The 21,544-nt window shown below is 38.4% G+C and overlaps 1 pseudogene across 1 annotated transcript; it reads right to left on the bottom strand.

Annotated features, from left to right (window-relative positions):
* Nucleotides 1-7,752: 7,752 nt before the first annotated feature.
* Nucleotides 7,753-20,697, bottom strand: LOC110042318 (uncharacterized; annotated as a pseudogene). Its single transcript, XR_016206423.1, has 12 exons — nt 19,898-20,697; nt 19,380-19,445; nt 18,679-18,831; nt 14,458-14,556; nt 13,943-14,099; nt 13,584-13,710; nt 12,909-12,966; nt 12,482-12,570; nt 10,515-10,635; nt 9,993-10,034; nt 8,388-8,491; nt 7,753-8,087 (listed from the first exon to the last, which is right to left on the bottom strand). The product of XR_016206423.1 is annotated as an uncharacterized LOC110042318 (transcript).
* Between the last annotated feature and the right edge of the window lie 847 nt (nt 20,698-21,544).

The following is a 21,544-nucleotide window of genomic DNA, read 5'->3' on the forward strand; positions in this document are numbered from 1 at the left end:
TTTCATCTGCTTCACAGGGGCAACAATCCATAACTTTCTCCATAGAACTTGGTCAATGCTCAAGGTACCCAAATGCAGATTACGCGAAAAAATGTCAACAACATCTTCACCTAGACCGTTTACTAATGATAGCACTAATGTTCAAAGTCGCCTCACCAATCCGACGGCTATCAACGGACCATTTTTCAAGAGGCAAGTGATATAGCCCATTGCAACTATGCATGTGCTGAAGTAGGCCACCAGCATATACTGCTGCTTTTTTTTTTTTTTTTTTTGCTTAATTTTATTCCCTTGAAATCTGTTATGATTTGCTATGTTGACAAAATATCGTTCCACTCCTACACTTTCTTTAGTGCAACAAACATGACTGAAGCAAAAAACGTCTGTTCTTGAAGCTTTATACAGTAGAATACATTAGAGGGAATAATTGACCCATGCAGTTAAGAAATCGCGCAGATGATATCGAAATAAATAAAATTTGCTTTTCATATCTTAAGTCAGGTAACAATCTTATTTACACCTGTACTAAGAGGACAAAACTGAAAAATACTCGTATACTTTTTTTGGCAAGACAGTCCTTGATGTTTTTGATAGTTGCCATCCTCTTGTTTTTAGAAGGTCAGAGTATTGGCCAAGCCATGTAAATTGTAAAATACTGCATAACTTTTGAGACACTCGCCGTACACAACACAGTCAAAGTTTGGAAATAAACGTTCTCAAATTTAGAGTTTAGGTGACTTAAGATGAAAGAAAAGCGAGTACATTTGTCAATTTATTGGGAAAGAAAGTGTTTGTGTGTCAAGCATTTGATTGTTCCTACTTTGATTTTTAAGAGTGTCCATAGAAAACCAGGCAGGGAGTGATACAGCTCAAATCACCGATTTCGCTCAAACTTGGCAGAAATGTTGGGTTTGGCGAGTGAATGATTGTGGCAGAACAGGAAGGTCAAAATATTTTATTCTCTTCAAGTTTGGGGGACCCCCTGTAGAAATGGTCATTTGACACTAATTCATACATATTTGATTAGCCATCTTTAGTTTAGTACTTCTACAACAAGAAATTAAAAGCCATGTGAAAATGAAATCCACTTGTTCATGTCGTACAACTATTAGTCTAAAAGCGCAGATATTCATTTCAACTGGGCTATTTGATTTCTCTCCGTGGCTTTATCTTAAGTAAGGTGCATATTTTGTAGTGTTGTGAATAGCCTTTAATTAATGGCAAAAATCTGCAATAGGCAAAATCAAATACATATTATTTTAACATGAATAGTGAGAGCAATCAACGGAGTTCTCAAAAAGGACATAAAATGAAGAATTCTTTCTTCAAGTTGTTCGTCGTAACACCAAGATTTTGGACAGTGATTGTTACGCCGCAAAATGTAATAATCGCCGCGAAATGTAATACTAACGCAAAATGTAATAACAATCGCCGCAAAATGTAATACTAACGCAAGATGTAATAAAGTTATCAACGCGAAATGTAATAACTTTCCAACGCAAAATGTAAGTGCAAAAGTGAAATTATGCAAAAGTGCAAAAGAAAAATTAAAACTCAAAAATGTACGAAACAAGAGTATAATACGTAAATTACAGCGCTTAAAAACACCCGAAGCCTTGTCCTCGACTGAGTATAATACGTAACACAGCGTAAAAGTATATTATAGTACTCTTGAGCGATCTCATTTCCATTTGGGAAGCCCAAGCTTAAAAATAGCCTTAACAGAGAAACAGACTCTAGCTTCTCGCTCTACCGGATCGAAAATCCCTTACACCTCATTGGCCCTCTCGCTTCAGGGAGGACCAATAGGAAAGCTACAACTTCGATCCTAACCACAGACTATCCTGATATAAAAGATCACCAAACAACTATTCGAGTGGGAACGGAATTGAGAAACTTCTCTTCCTTTCCCTGAGTAACATTGAATTTAAAGCTGTCACGCTCCAAACAGCAGCTGAAGAGATTCGTGAAGAATCGAAACCGAGCGGTCCTGCTGAAGCAACTATGATGTCAGACAACGAATTACTGCTAAGTACATCTGGTGACGAGGATGTCGATTACACAGCCCCCAAAACGCCTTCTTACTGTCCTCCAACGGACACCAAAGAACACATGGCGGAGGAAAAACAAAATGATGCTTACATGAAGGCATCTATACTAAACCTGCGATTATATCATATCAAAGATACGCTCGTTAGAACGAAAATTTAATTGAAGGCTAAAATGCATCGCTATCGCAATTCACGAGGGGAGTCCGTGTAGGCCTGTCATATCTTTTGTTTTGAGCATACTTGCAATTCAGGAGTTATTACATTTTGCCTTATTACATTTTGCGTTAAAAAAGTTATTACATTTTGCGTTGGAAAGTTATTACATTGCGCGTTGATAACTTTATTACATTTTGCGTTGATGTTATTGCATTTTGCGCTAGTATTACATTTTGTGGCATAACAGTGATGAAAACTGAATCTACTAAAGCTTATTACATTAAGCGTATAAAACCATCATTAAAAAATGGCTTGAAATCCAACAAAGAATTATTTGGATCTGTTGTCTATATATTGGTCACAAAGCAGTTACTCGGATTAACCTTTATCCTTTATGTACTGACATTTTCAGGGGGTAATGGGTTTAAGCATAACTTGTTATTTTAGTACAGTGTTAACTCCACTGTATTTCTCCAGTTTGTTCAGTTTTCTGCCCAGTAAACAGAGTTTAGGGGAGGCAGCAGCAGGTGTGCTATTCCTAGGGCAGGCAAAGAAGGTATAAGCTGTGTTATCCTCAGTTCAGAAGTTTGTTAGCAGGAAAATTCACGAAAAGATATCAGTTTGTGACTCCAAACACCCTATCACATTGTTAAAAAATTGGTCCCTGGGTCCGGGAACTTGTTCGTCGCTCTTCAAATGTCGCCAGGTAGGATAATAGTTAAGTTACTTTGAACAAAATTTGTTGTTTTCGTCAAATTAAACACATAACCCTCGAGTTCAGTATTAGAAGAGGCCAAAACCAAACTTAAGGATTGCCCTTATTTCTGATAACTGCGAAGAAAAAACTGTCATCGTGAAGTTTAGATAGGAGAACCTGGCTTTGACTGCCTCTCGTACTGCGGGCGCAACCACCGTATGCAAGGTGATTAGCTCTGGCAGAGTGTGTCGAGTAGGAACGATTTTGCGAATAGAAGCCTTTATCAGACTACTAGCTTTTAATTTATTATTACTTTATTTTTATTATCTTCTTTATGATAGGGATACCTATGAACTATTTACCAGCTGTTCTCCGTGCCTGTTGATCCAGTCTCTCGAAATATTACGGCTAAATGTATATTAAGGCAAAGCGAGATACCTATAAGGACAGTTACCGTTAGAGTGGTTTTCCCTGGAGTGTCGAAGGTGACTGAATTTACATTTGGTTTAGTATTGCATTACCAGATTATCATGTTAAGTGACTGGCTTAAGAAAAAGTGATGCCACATTACAAGCCATCAAATCAGAAGTAAAACCAAAGACAACAGTGACTCGCAAACAGTAAACTCGTGTTCTCACGCTCTGCCAGGGCCACAAGTTTTTGGCTTCACTTTTGATTGTTTCATCTGATTTTTTTTTTTTTTTTTTTATGTAATTTATGATTGGCCAAAGTGTGATAATAGGTTTTTGGCCTGGGAAAGCGCTTCTGTAAAAACCTGGGCAAACTCTCTTGCTGCGGGGATCAGTACCGGATCTGTTACAGGGAATTATCTTCAGAGACGCCAACAACACTCAGAACCTAGGTCCAACGATATCGTTTTAATCCAAGAACACAAACAGAAAATACTTTACAAGGCACGACTATTTAAGCCGAAAACACAATTCTAATGGATTACGTAAAGCTATCAAAAATTCTTAACTAAACATTATCTAATATATTTCAGAAAGCTCGATTGGCTATAACGGAATTCAACGTTTACAAGATTAATAACTTTCAAAACAACACAGGTAGACAAAATTTTAACAAAAGACTATCGCAGGTAGCAATCACAATTCAACGCTTATTATAGATATGATCCTATAACAAACTAGCAGGTGTCCGTTACGGTCAATGAGCTGGAGCAGTAACCTGTAACTCAGAAATGCAAAACGAACTAAAGTACAAATATATCTGTTGGATTTCTATATTTTCCGACAGCGAAAGCGAATATGTAAAACGTGCTTAAGAGTCCCTGTCCATAAATATGGAAAATAACTCGGCAAGGATCGAAAATTCGATTTCGCTCATTTTCCTATGGTAGATAGGCTAGGACATGACAAAAACTACTGGATAGTTTTTTCGGCAAAATATCCTTTTATTTCAAAGAAATATGCAAATTACCAAATTCCGTTAAAATCGTCATTTGACGCACCATTTTATTAAACAAGTTTGAGAGCCTCGCATGCAAAACCACATCATTCTTCCGTCTTTAAAACATTCAAATATCTTTGAGCAATGTTTAATTGTGTACTGGGTTGATTTTCGGGAATGTTGCGGTTTTTGTTGGCTGCAAAATAATTAAATTTCGAAGACATGTATTTCATTCACTTAAAAGTACTTCGTAAAAATAATTGATTTTCACCATGTGCGAAACCTCCAAATGGATTAAGCTTCTAGTGGTTGAATCGCAGAAGGATGGTCTACAGATTGCTGTAAAAATTTCTTTGGGCAAATGACTGTGAGCGACGCGAGAGCTTTTCAAAGTACGTTAAAAATGCAGATATTTGACCATCCGTCGTCAAATTTCAATTTACGGGTTAGACATGTATTTTAGCACGCGCCACATGTCTTGAGCTATATTAAGTTGAAATAGACACAGAGCTGATAATTTCGAAATGTTCTAACCTTATTTGCTGTAAAAGGCAGCTCCAAAAGCCGATTTGACGTGTTTCTGTCTCCATTCGTCGCACATAGAGCAGAAGTTTGCTTTTGTTAACACAACGTTCGATGTACATCGCCAACTGTCAACTTATTTAATGGTCGAATACCATGAATCTATGACCCTCTTTCGACGCATATGATCACCACTGTATCTAAGTCGTCAAAAACGGCTAAGTGATTTGTAGATAGTTGCTTGCTTTGCACTACACCAAAACATTACGTTTGATCATCGTTTGATCTATTGCTGCTTGAATCCTTTGTTGCAGCGGTTCCTTGTTTGTTCGTCACGCAATGCTGTCATCTCATTTTAGGGGGTAGCGGTATGACAATTTCTATCCTAATACGTAAGGCTCCGTAAGGCTTGGAACCACAGGGAGCACACAATCTTGTTGAATAGAGAGAGATTAAATGAAGCAATGAAAAGAATGAATAGTTAGCCATTGCCCGTGTTGTCATCTTTTACTAGACCACCGCTACCTACACGCCCTGTGTAAATACTGTAATGCTAAACTCGTACCTAGGTCTTTTCGCGCTGTGCAATTATTTTTGGTTTACATAATATATAGATTTAGGCCAGCCTAAAAGCGTAGCTCCTGGGCCGCGTTGTTCAGAGCCAAATAAGCCAGGAGAAGGTAGAATTTTGATTTCAGTTTCGTAGCTTTGCGGCGCGGTTTTCTGTATATTGTTTGGCCTTCTGTTTTGAGTTTTAATAATCACTATATACACAAAACAAAGCAGCCAAAAAACATTTGTATAGAAAAAAAGTTATAATTCGGTTAACTTTTAATCCTTGGTTAGCGTTAACCGGCTTCCGAACAATCCTGCCCTGTTTTCAACAAGTTGACCTGAGATGAGCCCGCGATCCAATCGAAAACCAGCACTTGGTCAGCGGTCAACTTAAAAAAAAACACGCGACCTCGATAAGCTGTAAACTTGAGCCCGCGATATGGCCACGTGATACTGGTCAGCGGATACCTTGTTTTGACAGGTGTCAATTGATCATAACATGGATGTCCAATATCAAAGAAGTACACGGTAAACCAAGACTGCATGTCTCTGTTAACCTATTATTTGGAGTATGGCGGCCATGTTGCGCGACTCCGTCATCGTCGTCGTCGTCGTCATCGCCGTCGTGCGTACGCGCCCACGAGCAATACCGCTAGCCATGATGACCATGAGAAAATCAACTCATGGGTTTCCTTTTCTCTCCTATATGAGTATGGGGCTCCGCTTGGCGGCCCTTCGGGCCGCCGGAGCTCCGCTATAATACAGTGGGCTACCCTCGGGGAAACGGGAGGTGGCCGCTTAATAGGTGTTGGCCGTTTAATAGAGGTTGGTGTACCTGGAATATTTTTTCACTATCGGGTTATAAGTTTAGCTAAATTTCTTAGTAAACATGGAGTCAATTCAAGACAATCATGATAGACGTCATTCTCAGAGACCAACAGGCAGTTAGTGGGGGCGGGGAAAAATTCTAAACGGGTCTTCGCCCGGATTTTTCTCACCCGTTTAGACTTTTCCCCGCTCCCACTAACTGCTCCTGGGTCTCCGAGGATGACGTCTATAATGATTGTCTTGAATTGACTCCATGTTCACTAAGAAATTTCTAACACGATAGTGAAAAAATATTCAAGGTACACCAACCTCTGTTCAGCGGCCAACCATTATTAAGCGGCCACCTCCCATTTCCCCGAGGGTAGCCCACTGTATTATATGTAAACCAAAAATAATTGCACAGCGCGAAAAGACCTAGGTACGAGTTTAGCATTACAGTATTTACACAGGGCGTGTAGGTAGCGGTGGTCTAGTAAAAGATGACAACACGGGCAATGGCTAACTATTCATTCTTTTCATTGCTTCATTTAATCTCTCTCTATTCAACAAGATTGTGTGCTCCCTGTGGTTCCAAGCCTTACGGAGCCTTACGTATTAGGATAGAAATTGTCATACCGCTACCCCCTAAAATGAGATGACAGCATTGCGTGACGAACAAACAAGGAACCGCTGCAACAAAGGATTCAAGCAGCAATAGATCAAACGATGATCAAACGTAATGTTTTGGTGTAGTACAAAGCAAGCAACTATCTACAAATCACTTAGCCGTTTTTGACGACTTAGATGCAGTGCTGATCATATGCGTCGAAAGAGGGTCATAGATTCATGGTATTCGACCATTAAATAAGTTGACAGTTGGCGATGTACATCGGACGTTGTGTAAACAAAAGCAAACTTCTGCTTTATGTGCGACGAATGGAGACAGAAACACGTCAAATCGGCTTTTGGAGCTGCCTTTTACAGCAAATAAGGTTAGAACATTTCGAAATTATCAGCTCTGTGTCTATTTCAACTTAATATAGCTCAAGACATGTGGCGCGTGCTAAAATACATGTCTAACCCGTAAATTGAAATTTGACGACGGATGGTCAAATATCTGCATTTTTAACGTACTTTGAAAAGCTCTCGCGTCGCTCACAGTCATTTGCCCAAAGAAATTTTTACAGCAATCTGTAGACCATCCTTCTGCGATTCAACCACTAGAAGCTTAATCCATTTGGAGGTTTCGCACATGGTGAAAATCAATTATTTTTACGAAGTACTTTTAAGTGAATGAAATACATGTCTTCGAAATTTAATTATTTTGCAGCCAACAAAAACCGCAACATTCCCGAAAATCAACCCAGTACACAATTAAACATTGCTCAAAGATATTTGAGTGTTTTAAAGACGGAAGAATGATGTGGTTTTGCATGCGAGGCTCTCAAACATGTTTAATAAAATGGTGCGTCAAATGACGATTTTAACGGAATTTGGTAATTTGCATGTTTCTTTGAAATAAAAGGATATTTTGCCGAAAAAACTATCCAGTAGTTTTTGTCATGCCCTAGCCTATCTACCATAGGAAAATGAGCGAAATCGAATTTTCGACCCTTGCCGCGAAATTAAGAATTTGTCTGATTTTTACTGGCAGGCACTCTTAATTATCTAATTCTTTCTCCTCACAAAAGGAATTACTTTGCTTTTGGTTTTAGAACACTCAATTGAAAACTGCTATATTCAAATATTTTCCGATTGTTTTGCCAGACAACAACCATTCAGACGTATGCATTAATAAATGAAATTTTTATAGTACTTTGTGAGCGACCGTTACACTCTAGGCTATAGTTATTGTTTATTAGTTTTCAACTCTTGGCACATTGGGTTCCCTATAGAGGAAAAAGAAAAAGATAACGGTGAAAGAATATAATTGTAATACATGAATACTGTTTTTGGTGAATATTGTCTCCTGGCATAGCTTTAAACTACAAAGCTTGGGTGAAACAACCACGAAAAAGCGCCCTAGATTAAAGGAAAGAGTTGGGTCCATACCCTAAAGTGAGTGTGTCTCAAACGAGAGAATACTGTGAATTAATGACTAGGAATGGATTCAATTTCGACGAGAGTACGAGTCTGAACTCATGTCAATGTAGGCACGGGCTTTAAACAATAACAGTAGGTACACCAACCTTTCACGATCTCTCGGGCTGACTTTGTTCCGTTGCTTGTATTTCAGGGGGTTCTGGATCCACTTTTTCTTCTTCTGTAACATTTTTCTCACAGCATCTCGAACCTGTTATTATTTGAAATAAAGCGAGATTTAGTTAAATAGAGAGATTTTGTATAGCACATGTGGAGTATTTTTTCGATGAGGTGGGAGAAGAGAATAACTTGTGAGTAGCATGGACACTGAAATCATGACGTTAACTTATGACAGAGACCATAGCAGGTACAAGGCAAGCTGTGATAGAAAACAAATTCATACCCAAGGTGGATTTCCAAACGCTTTATCAACATGCAACCCAAAGGCAGGAAATAACACGACTATGTTGTAAACTGAAGGACAAATTAAAGGCATCGCCAGGACATATATGCATATTGTAAGATAATGGTGTGACACTGACTATTTTTTGGATGTTTTGTTCAAGACGTTTCGGCTGGTGCTTGAGCCTTCGTCAGTTGAAATACTAACGTTAGTGCGCGTGATTCAAAAAACAACACGTCGAACGCGCGCTGCGGAAAATTCCGTGTGACCTCTGGGATGGCGATTTAGTCATTTCCAGATTGCGGAATCCTTTATTGACATCCAGGTTTCCAAGAAGAGTTGCTCGTGGAAGTTAGCCTCGTGACCAACAACTCTGACACTTCCAAAATCTATTTTGTGGTTGTTTTCGTGGATATGGCAGGAGATCTTGGAGTCATGGTCGAGCATAAAAACAGCCCTTTTGTGTTCTGTAATGCGAGTTTTCAGTGATCGTACCGTTTGACCGTAGTATACAAAACTACAGTTAGTGCAACCGATTTTGTACACTGCCAGATTGTGGCCGGTCAACCTTTTCCTGGGCTTTCGGTCGCGGGAGCAAACTGTTCACAGTTCTCAATGGTTTGAAGACGACTTTGATTTTTCACCACATCGCCATTCCGGAAGTCTACAAGTCTTTGGCACGCTCATAAATCTCGCGCTACGTTTTCTTGAAGCCTTATGCGGAATTTTCCTCAGCGCGCGTTCGACGTACTTTTTTTTTAATCACGCGTACTAACGTTAGTATTTCAACTGATGAAGGCTCAAGCACCAGCCGAAACGTCTTGAAGAAAACATCAAAAAAAAAAAAAAAAAAAAAAAAAAAAAAAAATTGTCAGAGTCAAACTATTATCTTACAATGTTAGCTCGTGACTAACACTACTCTATTTTTAAACACATATATGGATAATTGTATGCATTATTAATGACCTTCGTTTGGTCTAATACTCCTGTAGCAAGCTACACAATTTACGATCTCAATCCATTATCGCAAATAATTTCGAATGAATCTTTAAATTGCCCTGCTATCTGAGACAAACAAATGCGACTTGATGGAAAATTCATAAATAAAAGTGGTGGCAATTCTGCAGTCTATGGAAACGTTCGAAGATCGTTAAAAACCCCTTGAAAGAAAAATGCTAGAATTCTTTTGGAGTTAGCTAGTGGCTTTCGGGTAAATCTTAGGAGAGTCTATTGATTGGATTGGTTTATTTTCATAGAACACAATTACAGGTTTCGATTTAGGAAGCTTTAAAATAAGTGTTCAACTTACCTCATTATCAAAAACACAGTGAAAGATGAAAAACAAAACTCCCTGCGATTTTAAAATGATGAATATATTTTAGCCCGACGTTAAACATGCCGGCAATGTTGTAATGTTGTTGTGGTTGCTGTTTTGGTATTTCTATAAATCATAAAATGGTCAATTGTTGTTATACATGTAGTTTGGGCATGAAGAAATAATGACAACACCGACAGATTGTATTTTATTGGAATTGTTGATATATGTACGTGTAGCTTGCGAGGCCATGACATGTGAGTACAACGGTCTACGAATCCATAACTAGTGCACATCTGAGCAAAACCAAATAAACTTGGAGCCGACTGCGTCCTCGAATTTAACATCCATCTACAAAATTCTGCAAAACTCGTCAGCCATCCTTAAAGATACCTTTTTTAACGTAAAGGTCAGTTCTTCATTCATAATCTCTGCAGTATCCTGACGGACAATACGCCTTACATGTATATTCGTAATAAAGCAGACTGAGGGTTAAATCTCCTCGAGACATCTTACCTGAATAGAATTCAACAAAACATAAGCATATCCCACAGCAAAGTGAAAGTCGATAAAGAATCCCAACAAAAACGTGACGCCCAGCAGAGGAAGCAAGGCTGCAATAGCTTTTAGTCCCTTCCTGCCATAAAAGAAACATTGTCAATAATAATAGGTGTCTAGTGTAACTGAACTAGATAAACATGATTAACAAACTAGATTATAACTTAGCTCTTATTAGCTGAGCAGGAGGTCTGTATGGGAGAATTTTGACCGAGGTCGTGAGTACAGACCGAACCGCAGTGAGGTCTGTACACACGACCGAGGTCAAGATTCTCCCATACGACCGACTTAACTCGGTTAATAAGATGTTTATCATATGGCAAAAAAGAAAACTTTAATTCGTTTAATGTAACTGGTTTGCTGACATTTTGCTTGCAAACGGAGAGGAGCTTAACTTAAACCTGCCGAAACTTGCTCGTCCTCTTTACTTTTTTTTTTGTCATCAGGCTTTTTGGCACTGCCATAAATAATTGAGAAGAAAATAAACGAAAACGGAGAACATTTTTGTATTCTAGTTTGCTACTTTTTCAACGCAAAATGAAACCGGTCTAGATGTCGGTCTAGATGGGAAAATCTAGACCGCGGTCAATATCGATCTCAGCCAATCAAATTCGTGAATTCGGTAGTTCCCAGTCCTTGTGAGACACAGCCATATAATAAATAGCCTTAAAGATGCGCGCTCTCTGATTGGCTAATACGCCCACCATTTGCTGGTGGGTTGCACGCTGACTTTGGCTTCTTTACTTGTACTTTTTCTCTTTCCATTTTGTTTTATCGATGCTGCCCCTTTTCAAACCATAAATCCTATTTTTTTTCTCTCTCTCTCTGTCGTAAGTTATATGAAAGAATCTAATAATTTTTTCAGGAGATGGGGAAGATAATTCTAGTTAGCAACCAAATTTCGAGTTCAAGGTTTTTTGCCGGGTCTCCAGCTAAGAGATTTGCTAATTTAAGCGAACAGCAGCTTCACTAGCTGGTCGGACAAAAACACTCGGGAAAGACCCAAAAAAATCAACAAATTAGTCTGTATCAACCTTTCGAGGTTAGTTTTGGGAACAATAAAATTTAGAACAAGCTTTCATTAGAGAAACAATAATAATAATAATAATAATGACACTTTTATGGCGCATATCAAAATGTATATATGATGATTATTAATAAAACTTTTCACGAATAATAAAAATAATAAAAAAAATTGAAATCATAAGCCAATCAGTGATAAAGAAATTAAGAGAACAAAAGAATAAAATAAATGACCTAAAATCATTTTAATGCACTCGGCGACCAAAACCTGTACATGAGAGTACGTTTTAACAAATTTCTGTTTTATGTGAAGTCTTATATACGAAATCCTTCAGTTCCAAATAGGTCAAAGAGCTTTACTGAGCTTTACTAAAGGACGTTTTATCAAATATTGGTAGCCTCTGATGAATTATTTCAGTTCCCTGATTTAAGTTTTGCTAGATCTCCAACCGGCAGCTTGAAGGAACGACTGCATCGTACACAAATATCAGCTTACATTTCTAACATTTTTCTTCAAGCCTCAGTTATAATATCTGTTCATTTATTTTACCAAATAACGAAAGTAACAGAGATATATTCTTTTAAGTCGTTCATGTGTTCAACTTCAACAGCACAAAGCCAGTTGTGTTTTTCGCTTTCTTCCCCACTCTCCATATAAAGAAATGTTCCATATTGTTCTTTTCTTTCGCTGAAGAGACCATAAAAAACAGAGAGTTCAACCACTAAGATCTTCAACTATGCACTATTGAAAATGAGCAGTTTGCCTTCAATTCTTCTGAAAAACGATCCAAATTGCCCTGACTTTTCAGAAACGCTTTAACCGGCAGCAATTTCTGAACGTCCTTTCATTTTGATCTTCATGATTGCTGGCATGTTACGTCGCTCGCGTCTCACTGACTTACTTCGTAGTCTTCACGGAACTCTTTCCACATATGGCGGATATCTTTCCATACGACACGCGCAGAACGACAGAAAACACCACAAGGTTTACCTGAAAATGGAACAAGCAATCAATCAAACAGAAAAACAAACAAACAAACAATAAAGTTCTGGGACAAAATTAACATTCCGTAGTTTTTGTCGAAACCGATGGAGGGAGACATGATACATTTGAATCCCAATGTGTTTGAGCTGAGCACCGTCTAAATTAAATGCGAAGTGAGTTGGTAGCTGAACTAAATATTACTGATTTTATTGAAATATTCACTTCACTTTTTGTTTAAGTTTCATATTAAGTTTTCATATTCACTTGCTATTTAAGTTTTGTAAGTAAGCAAACTTCATTTAGGCTAAGATGGCAAAAATCAGACAAGAGGTAAGAAACTGTACCAGTAAAATGACCAAATTAGGTCCTTTGAAGATCCACAAAGTCCCGTTAATCCAGCATCTATTAGCATCAAAGAAAAAGTCAATTCGCCTTCGTCGGTCCAAAATATCACACGGTCTATCACACTGTCACTGTCCTGACTTGGAATAGCTGGGAACGCAACTTCTCTAGAATTGAATCCCATTGCATTGGGAGTATATGAAAAACTAATAGTGTCCTGTCACCCATCGATTCAAGGATGTTCTGCACTTTTGAAAAGGGGGTTTGCTATTTGATACTAAAATATTCAGTCACTGTTCACACATCAAACGCCAAGATCTTGATATGCCCACTGTTTCTTCACTTCATTAGGTATTATCAATCTAACAACATCTTGACATGCTGGTTGAACCAAAATTCCTCTTCCCTTCCCATAAGCAACACTACATAATTTATACCGCTTACACACCCGTGTAATTTTAATTTAAAGTTAACATCAATGCATTTACCGCGTGGAAAATGAGGGCTATCTTAAACACAAAGAACTTTGATTTCTGCTCTTTTACTGAATTGAAATCCCAAGGGGAGTTTCCCCTTCCCAAACACCATTCCTTGTGCCCCAGCAGGGACTGATTTTGAATGTAGCCCCGAATATCAAGCCAGCATTATCAATGAAATTCAAAGTGTAAATAACCGACCTGTCTCTGTCAAAAGTCAATGTAAATTGGAGTGAACCGCATTGAATGTCTTCTTGCAACAATACGCTCATGTCATAAGTAAAAGGGTTGATTGCTGCTACAAGACCAACAATAACTGCGGGTATTCCTGTCAATTAAAGATACGTCATTCTCGTCAATGGATAACGTTATTAACTTCATGTGATTAGCTGGCATGGTTGGTCGAAGTTGGTCATCTATCATGTCTTCACGTTTTTTATGTTAAATAAATCACTTGAATAGATTGACGAACGTTTTCAAAGATTAATTGAAGCGAAAAAACTGAAAGCCGATCTAAAATAACTTTATTTATCAATCTTAACTCACACTTGGCGTCTTACCCCATCCAACCAAGATATAGGCCAGATATTGCCGTTCAATACCAATTGTGAAGACTTTTACCACCTTCATGTAAAGGTTAATTCCTTCTAACAGCATCCACATACACAGAGCTGTACTGAGATAATGCTTGATGGCTGTAATGGTGCTGCAAATGATCTGTATAAAGGCGGAAACAGCTGAAAAATAACTCATAAAGTGAAGGTTTGTATACATTATTCAAAATGGGATTAGTAATATTTTATTTATAAATAAAGAACAATAGCCTTAAATTTAACTGATTGGATATTTAAAAGTGTGAGGTTTTTTGGTACAGATAGGTCATTAAATTACCATGCAATTATACTTGTCTCTGTTAGAGTTATTTATTATAAAACGCACAAATCCAATCGATCAGAAACCAGTTTGTACAAGAAGTAACCCTAAAGTCAAAACATCCCAGTTCGTTGAGAAGTCTTCGCAAACACCGTGATGGTGGTTACTTACACCAACTTGTAGGCCAACACCATGTACTTACAGCATGTTCACTTTTCGATGTGAAGAGCTTCAGATCAAACACATACACCAGATGTCCGAGAGCCAGTGTGAACAGGAGGTTCTTGTGAACAAAGATTCTCTCTGGAGATATTTTAGTGCTTAAATTTGAAGAAAAGTACATATGAGATTTTGTTTCCAATGGTTTGCTGTGCGCGCGCTGTGTTTATTGTGTTTAGCGTGTAGTATGTTTTGCTGAGTTTTAGTGTCAAGGTGGGGTTTATACTACAGCTGCCACGCCAATCAAATGTAAAAGAATAACTACAAAAAATAAACAATCGGATATTAATAGCAATGTACATTGAAACAAGTACCAGAAAATAGCAGTAATAAGAGTCATTCCTGTAAATACTAAGAATGAGATGACAGTCGCGAAATTTCGGATTTCTTCATATTTTGCCCAAATAACCTCTAGAGTGAGTTGTTTTCGAAAATACCATTCAAAGGTCCTGAAGCGCTTTAGTTTTTTCGAAATCGAGGAAAGTCCGAAAATGGCCATTTTAGCTGCCTACCGCCGCCGAAAATGGCCGAAAACTGTGCATTTTCTTTTCGCTCGTACAGATCAACGCGATGATATCTATCAATATACTTTGGGTAGTTCATAGTGCATGTCTTGCTGTTTCTAAAGCATTAATTTGATTAGCAAAAGCTCCACGTGTTTGTTTCGAAAAATTGTCTAAGTCTAGTTCTAGAACAATCTAGAACCGGAAGTCATTCAGCCGTGACCAATTTGTATAAGAACATTCCAGAACATTCTAATCCTTATGTAATTACTCAGATTAGAAACTATGTCAAACTACTTAATTTAGCTTGTAATAGAAGTTTCTAGAACTTTAAGCCCCGTGTATATTAGAGCGAGAGGTTCTGCTGTAAAAGAGATTGATTCAAATTTGGAGAAGCTTAGTGCTGTAAATTCACGAAGTTACCTTACGGAAATAAATTAGTTTGTTGCTGTTACCAGCGATCCTGAGTTCTGTCTGGAAACAACCCTGCTCTTCAACGATACTCGTAACAGTGTTATAATATTTTAGGCCAATACAAGTACCTTCATCGAAGCTCGTAAGCGAAAGGGCTAATTTTAGCTAATTTCAATACCATCAAAAGCCCACTGGTACATTGAAGTTGAAGTCGAAACTAAAATTTTCTGAAAGCCCATACTCCATATTATGTTGTGTGAAAGTCTCTTCCGCGGCCCCAAAAAAGTACCCTGTCGAGAGCAATAAAGGTGTGGTACATTTTCAGAAATTCGTCATTCGTGAAACCAACATGGAACTTGGAAAGCAGCCTTCATCAAGAACAAAAATAAGCGAATGGAAGCCTTTTTTTGCTTTTTTTTTCTTCCTTTTAGATTGACCGCATGATTAACTTTGGCAAACATTTGCAGTTAAATGAAAAAAGACGATGCTTTCGGTACATTGTAATGTTATGCAAATTTATTTCGATCACCTGTACGTGCATATCGCCCGAAACTGATTTTACTTCGGCCTACTGTATGTTTCTTTTGGAAGGTTACAACTATAGCACACATTATTCGTTCAATATTAGCAGTTTTATGTGGAAGACCCACAGCCAAAAAAAAAAAAAAAAAAAAAGACATTTTGAAACTCGAGTAATAAATCAATCGATTACAGTTGCATCCATCATGTTTGGCGTAAATATTCGAGCACAACCATTAACAAATAAAGAAGCCTCGACTGTGCTCTGTTCTGTTGTAAAGCACTTAGGAAGCGGTAGAGCACGAAAGAAGTGTAGGGGAAAACACGAGACGTAGTCGAGTGTTTTTCCCTACTTCTTGAGTGCTCTACTGCTTCCTAAGTGCTTTACAACAGAACAGAGCACAGTCGAGGCTTCTTTATTTGTTTTATGATAAAGAATCCGATAATTTCCTCACGAATTTGGCTGAATTTTTTCAAACCAAAGTTTATTTTCCAAACGAGCAAAAGTGGCGTCAGCCGTGAACTGTTCTCTGATAAAGCACGCTAAAATAAGCCAATCAGAATCCTTGTTAGAATTGTTCAAATAATTTGATTGGCTAACGAAGCGACAGCTGTCAATCACAAACTGGCCTTCAGCTAAGCTTTCAGTTTCGAGTAGTTTGAGCGGCTTTCGAGAGAAGAACGATGCCTTCGAAGTTCGCTTTTCAGTTAAATTTTAAATACGGATCTAAAGGCAGGTGAAGGTTTATAGTCCAGAGGAATACGGCCATATTGTGGCCCATGAAAACGTGCACTTTTCCAGTGGAAATTACGAAACGGGGAGCTCAAAGCCTGCGGATGAAAATGCAAAATGCCAAGTCGAATTTGAACGGAGCTACAGTTATTTACGGCTTGTAGCCGCATGCAGCAAGATTGCCCGAACTAGCGTAAGAGTTAGAAAGACTAAACGGCTCCCACTGGTTCTACTCCAAGCACAGAAGAGAATATTAGAGCAAGCTTTGCACTGACCACTCGTCGGTTCACTTCGCTGCGATGACCGGAGAACGAGCATTACTACACTACATGTAAGTGTTGTTTGAGCAATTGAGCATTTTTACAAAAATAAAGCTTCTCATCGTAAACAGAGACGGTTTAGTTGTTGTTTTCTGTCGTTGTTTTACTTCTTAAGTATAATTTCTGCCTTCGTAACAAATATAATGTCTTTTATCGAAGCACTGTTTAGGTTGAGAATTTGTTTATTTCGCTACGTGTTTTGTCGGCGGGAATCTAGCAAAACTTCTTATTTTAGTACAGTTTTAACACTACTGTTGCTAACCGAATGGTCTCTGTGAGCCATATTTACTACAGACAAATAGCTCGTTTCCATTGCGTTTGTCTGAATCACAGGGGATGTTTAATTTGGGTCAAATTTGTCAAAATTCCGAAGCAAAAATTTGAAAGCCAAGTTACCGTCATCAACCCGTGCTCTGTTCTCTGATAAAGCACGCTCTTTCAGCCAATCAGAGCGCGCGTTGTATGGAAACTTTATTATAATTTCAGGTAAATAGGCACACTCTACTTTAAAAATAACCGTCTATCGCAGCATTTCTTGAAAGCCTGGTCTTAAACCAGTTGATGATAACAAAGCGCGAGCAGTTGGCGAAACCTCATGATCAACTGTCGCAGAGTTGTGGTATAAATATTACGGCAAGATAATTCGACCGTTGTATTTCTTACCCGTGCGCTTGCAATTCTAATGGGTACAATTGCCCCTATTTTTTTACCACCAGATTTATAGATGAATCGTTCGTGTCCTATCACCTAATACGGCACATACCTCTGAATAAAACACATACTGTGACATCGTTTTGCTTCAAATGTTCCAACAGTCGTCCGCCACTTGCAAAACGTATAAAGCAGCAAGACAGAAAACCACAAATTGTAAGTTAGTTCGGCACGGCAGAATCACGACGTCTGAACTGGGCCTTACTCAACTAACACCATGACAGTTATTCGGACTGGCTAACAGAACGGCGAAGTCGTGGAATTTTCAAAGGTAGCGAAGTCTGGAAACTTTGTAAGGAAGAAATCTGGAAAGCGTAGTGCGATTGGCGAAGAAGCATTTGTGGTTTTCTGTCTTGCTGCTTTAGATATGCACTATGAGCTACCCAAAGTATATTGATAGAAATCATCGCGTTGATCTGTACGAGGAAAAGAAAATGCACGATTTTGGGCCATTTTCGGCGGCGGCAGGCAGGTAAAATGGCCATTTTCGGACTTTCCTCGATTTGGAGAAAACTAAAGCGCTTCATGATCAGGATCTTTGAATGGTATTTTCGAAAACAACTCACTATAGAGGTCATTTTGGCAAAATATGAAGAAATCCGAAATTTCGCGACTGTCATCTCATTACTGGTATTTACAGGAATTGGCTCTTAAATGTGAAGTGATGTATATAATTTTATTTAATCACGGTCTTACCGTAATGTATATTTTTCAACCGGAGGCAGCGTGGCCGAGTGGTTTAGGACACTGGTGTTGTAATCCGGAGGTCTCGGGTTCAAGGCCTCCTTCCTGTCACTAAAGAGATTTGTTTTTCGGTAGTCCCGAGTTCAAATCCTCGGTCACGCTTTGCAAATACCCAACTGGTCTGCCCTCCGCCAGTTGGGATTTAACTATGTTACGTTTATTTGAAATAGTTGTTTCCTTTGGTTCAGTGGCATGCCTGTAAACTAGCAAAGCTTCGTGCTTGTATAGCTAAGTGCCTGAACACTATACATAAGATTTACATTTCAATTTTTTACATGCCTTACAGCCATAAGCAATGCAAGTGATGACACTTCAGCCACTATTGAGATGCTTATGAGTGCCACCTCCAAACTGTCCTGAATTTCATCGTGGTCAGTGACAGAAGGGTGTTTATACGTCAACTCTCTCGTATCCTAACAAAAAATCAAATTAACCAGAAAATTTTCCACGAGTTTTGCTTTTTTTGTTTCTTGTTGAAAAAGGCCTTAAAGGAACTAAAAAAAAAAAAACAAACGGTGTTCATGGGTGAATGAAATCGCCTATGCCAAGAGATTTGATGCTTTTTTTTTTCTTTTTTGCGTTAATGCATGGTGCATTCATGTATTGGTAGCTGGGTGGGTTGATAGGTTGGTATGTTGGTTGGTTGGTGGGCCTTGGTAGGTCGGTATATTGGTAGGTTGCATGTTGGGCCATGGTAGTTTTGTAGTTTGGTAGGTGGGTAGATTGGGCGGTGGGTAGATGGGTATATTCGGTAGGCTGGTAGGTTGGTAAGTAAGTATGTAGATAAGTTGGTAGGTAGATTTGCGGTAGACTAGACGGTTAGAATGGTTAGACCAATGGATATTAATGGAAAATTTGAAGCTTATTTTATTTTATTTTATTTTATTTCATTGTAAACCTATACACAAAGGGCGAGTTATAGTAAGGAGTCATCGAGGAGGCGTGGGTGTAATTAACATACCTTATCTATAGACACCATAAAGCAATTGTGCGACTCCAGAAATTGCTGATTGGGTGACTTGTCTGACTATTGAAAAAATATATTACTGAGTAAAAATAGTCAATCCGAGTATGATTTACATGATAAAGCAGTATTGAATTTAAAAAGATTGAGTCACTACCAACTTGGAGGAAGAAAATTTCATTACAGGCTTGAGATGAATGAATGAAAATGAGAAAGAGGACTCACTTCTTTCGTTTTTTTTTTAAACATGTCTTGTAAAATATTATTCTTTACATGGCATGAACCCACTACTTTGCTTTCCTTTCATCAATTTTTCTGAATTATGCAACACTGTAATCAGGTTAACGTTGTAACGACATGGTTAGCACTTTGGAGTGGCCCTAACCTCGGTCGAAGTGCTATATTTTGCTTTAACGTAGTAGCTGAGATTGCTGACTATTTCTCTCACAATTAGCCTCCAATAATATGCGGCGTACAAGAAAAAAAAAAAAAAGCAATACACACTATGAACTTACGCTGCCATCCATCATTGGCGAGGGACTACTGCCACGAATGCTACCTTTCGTAGTTTCCGTGTCCCAGGGTGTTGCGGTGTTGTCATGCGGAGATACATCGACGCCGTTCACTCGTTGAGTAGAATCAGCATTGTTTTGTGTTGTGGTGTTTGTTGGTGGAGTCACATTGACACCGTCTACATGAAGTATATTTCCTTGGGTAGTAGACATGTTAGCATTACTGCCTATTGACGGATGGGTGTTCTCACGTTGAGTTACATCGATGCCATTTATGGCTTGTGTAGAATCACCATTACTTTGCGTTGTAGTGTTAGTTCGTGGAGTCACGTTGACACCGTTTACAGGAGGGAAATTCCCTTGGGTAGTGGACGTGTAAGCATTACCGTGTGTTGTTGGGTGGGTGTTCTCACGCGGAGTAACATTAATATTGTTTGTATCACCGTTGTTGCCAGCATTACTGCGTGTTGTACACGTGGTGTACATGCTGGGATCATGTGTCACTTTCAATATCCTCTTTGTAGTTGTTGTCCGTTTCTTTGGTGATTGAGATGTCAATCGCACACGGCTTCTCCGAACTCTCCTTCCCCACATACCCGAACCAAGGCTACCAGTGTACCCCTGGGCTCCTGAAAAAAGGTTTTTTTTTATTATTATTACTACGGGATTTTCCTTCTAAGAAATACCGAGGTAGAGGATCTAACGTAAAAAAAAAAAAAAAGAAAAGAAAGAATTTGATATTAAACTGCCGAAACCAAAAGAAATAATTTTCCTGGTAACCTCCGAGATTGATTCGCGCTAACCTAAACCTGACACGTACAGGTAGACATATATAAGTTACCAAATGTGCTTGTTGTTTCGGGGGACGTTTTAAGTTACCTAGCTAAGTTTGAAATAATCTGAGACGGAGAATTTTGACTAATGGATTGTGTTGTGTGCGATGAGTATCTCAATAGGTCTACCTTCTCGCATGTTGGTACAAAAAATAATGATAACACTGACCTTCTAAAAGGAAGAAGACGCCAACTGCCAAATACAACAAATATTGTCTTCTCATGGTGGAATCGCTGCTGACACACAAAGGTAAATATCTTAGTTTATTCTTTTTTATCTCTCAGTGAAAATTATTGCTTGGCTGAAGATATGTAGTTTTTATAGTATAACTTTCCATAAATTTAAACAAGGTTCTAACTAAAAATGACTGGATGTTAGGGGAAAAAACACTTTCTGTTTCATTACTGAAACGGAGTAATAGTAAAACGCCGATTCTGTGATTAAACCAAATTTTAAAAGATACTAAGGAAAAATCTAGGCTGAGAGTCACTAGAGGAAATGTATTTTGTTAGCCTTTTCGAAAGAAATATGGATACTGGTAAAGTGTAAGATCGTACAGGACAAGAACTTACCAGAAAATGTGTGTTGTTAGACCTCTTTAATTCCCCGTGAGCCTCATATGTTTTTGTCTAAACTAATAAGTGCAAAATTCGGTTCTGTCCGTCAGTAATTATCATTTCCTGTCAGCTGTTTTGTTTGTGCGATGTTTTTAACCTTGGGTAGTATTAAAATGAACTTGGAATTCTTAGCAAGAAGCGTATTGAAGCGGCGAAAGAAACTATACAAACCTTGCGTAATGTTAAATCGGATATGCAT

The sequence above is a fragment of the Orbicella faveolata genome, unplaced genomic scaffold (genome assembly GCF_042242905.1).
Source record: "Orbicella faveolata isolate gen_17 unplaced genomic scaffold, um_ofav_v1 contig_1, whole genome shotgun sequence".
NCBI classification, from domain to species: Eukaryota; Metazoa; Cnidaria; class Anthozoa; order Scleractinia; family Merulinidae; genus Orbicella; species Orbicella faveolata.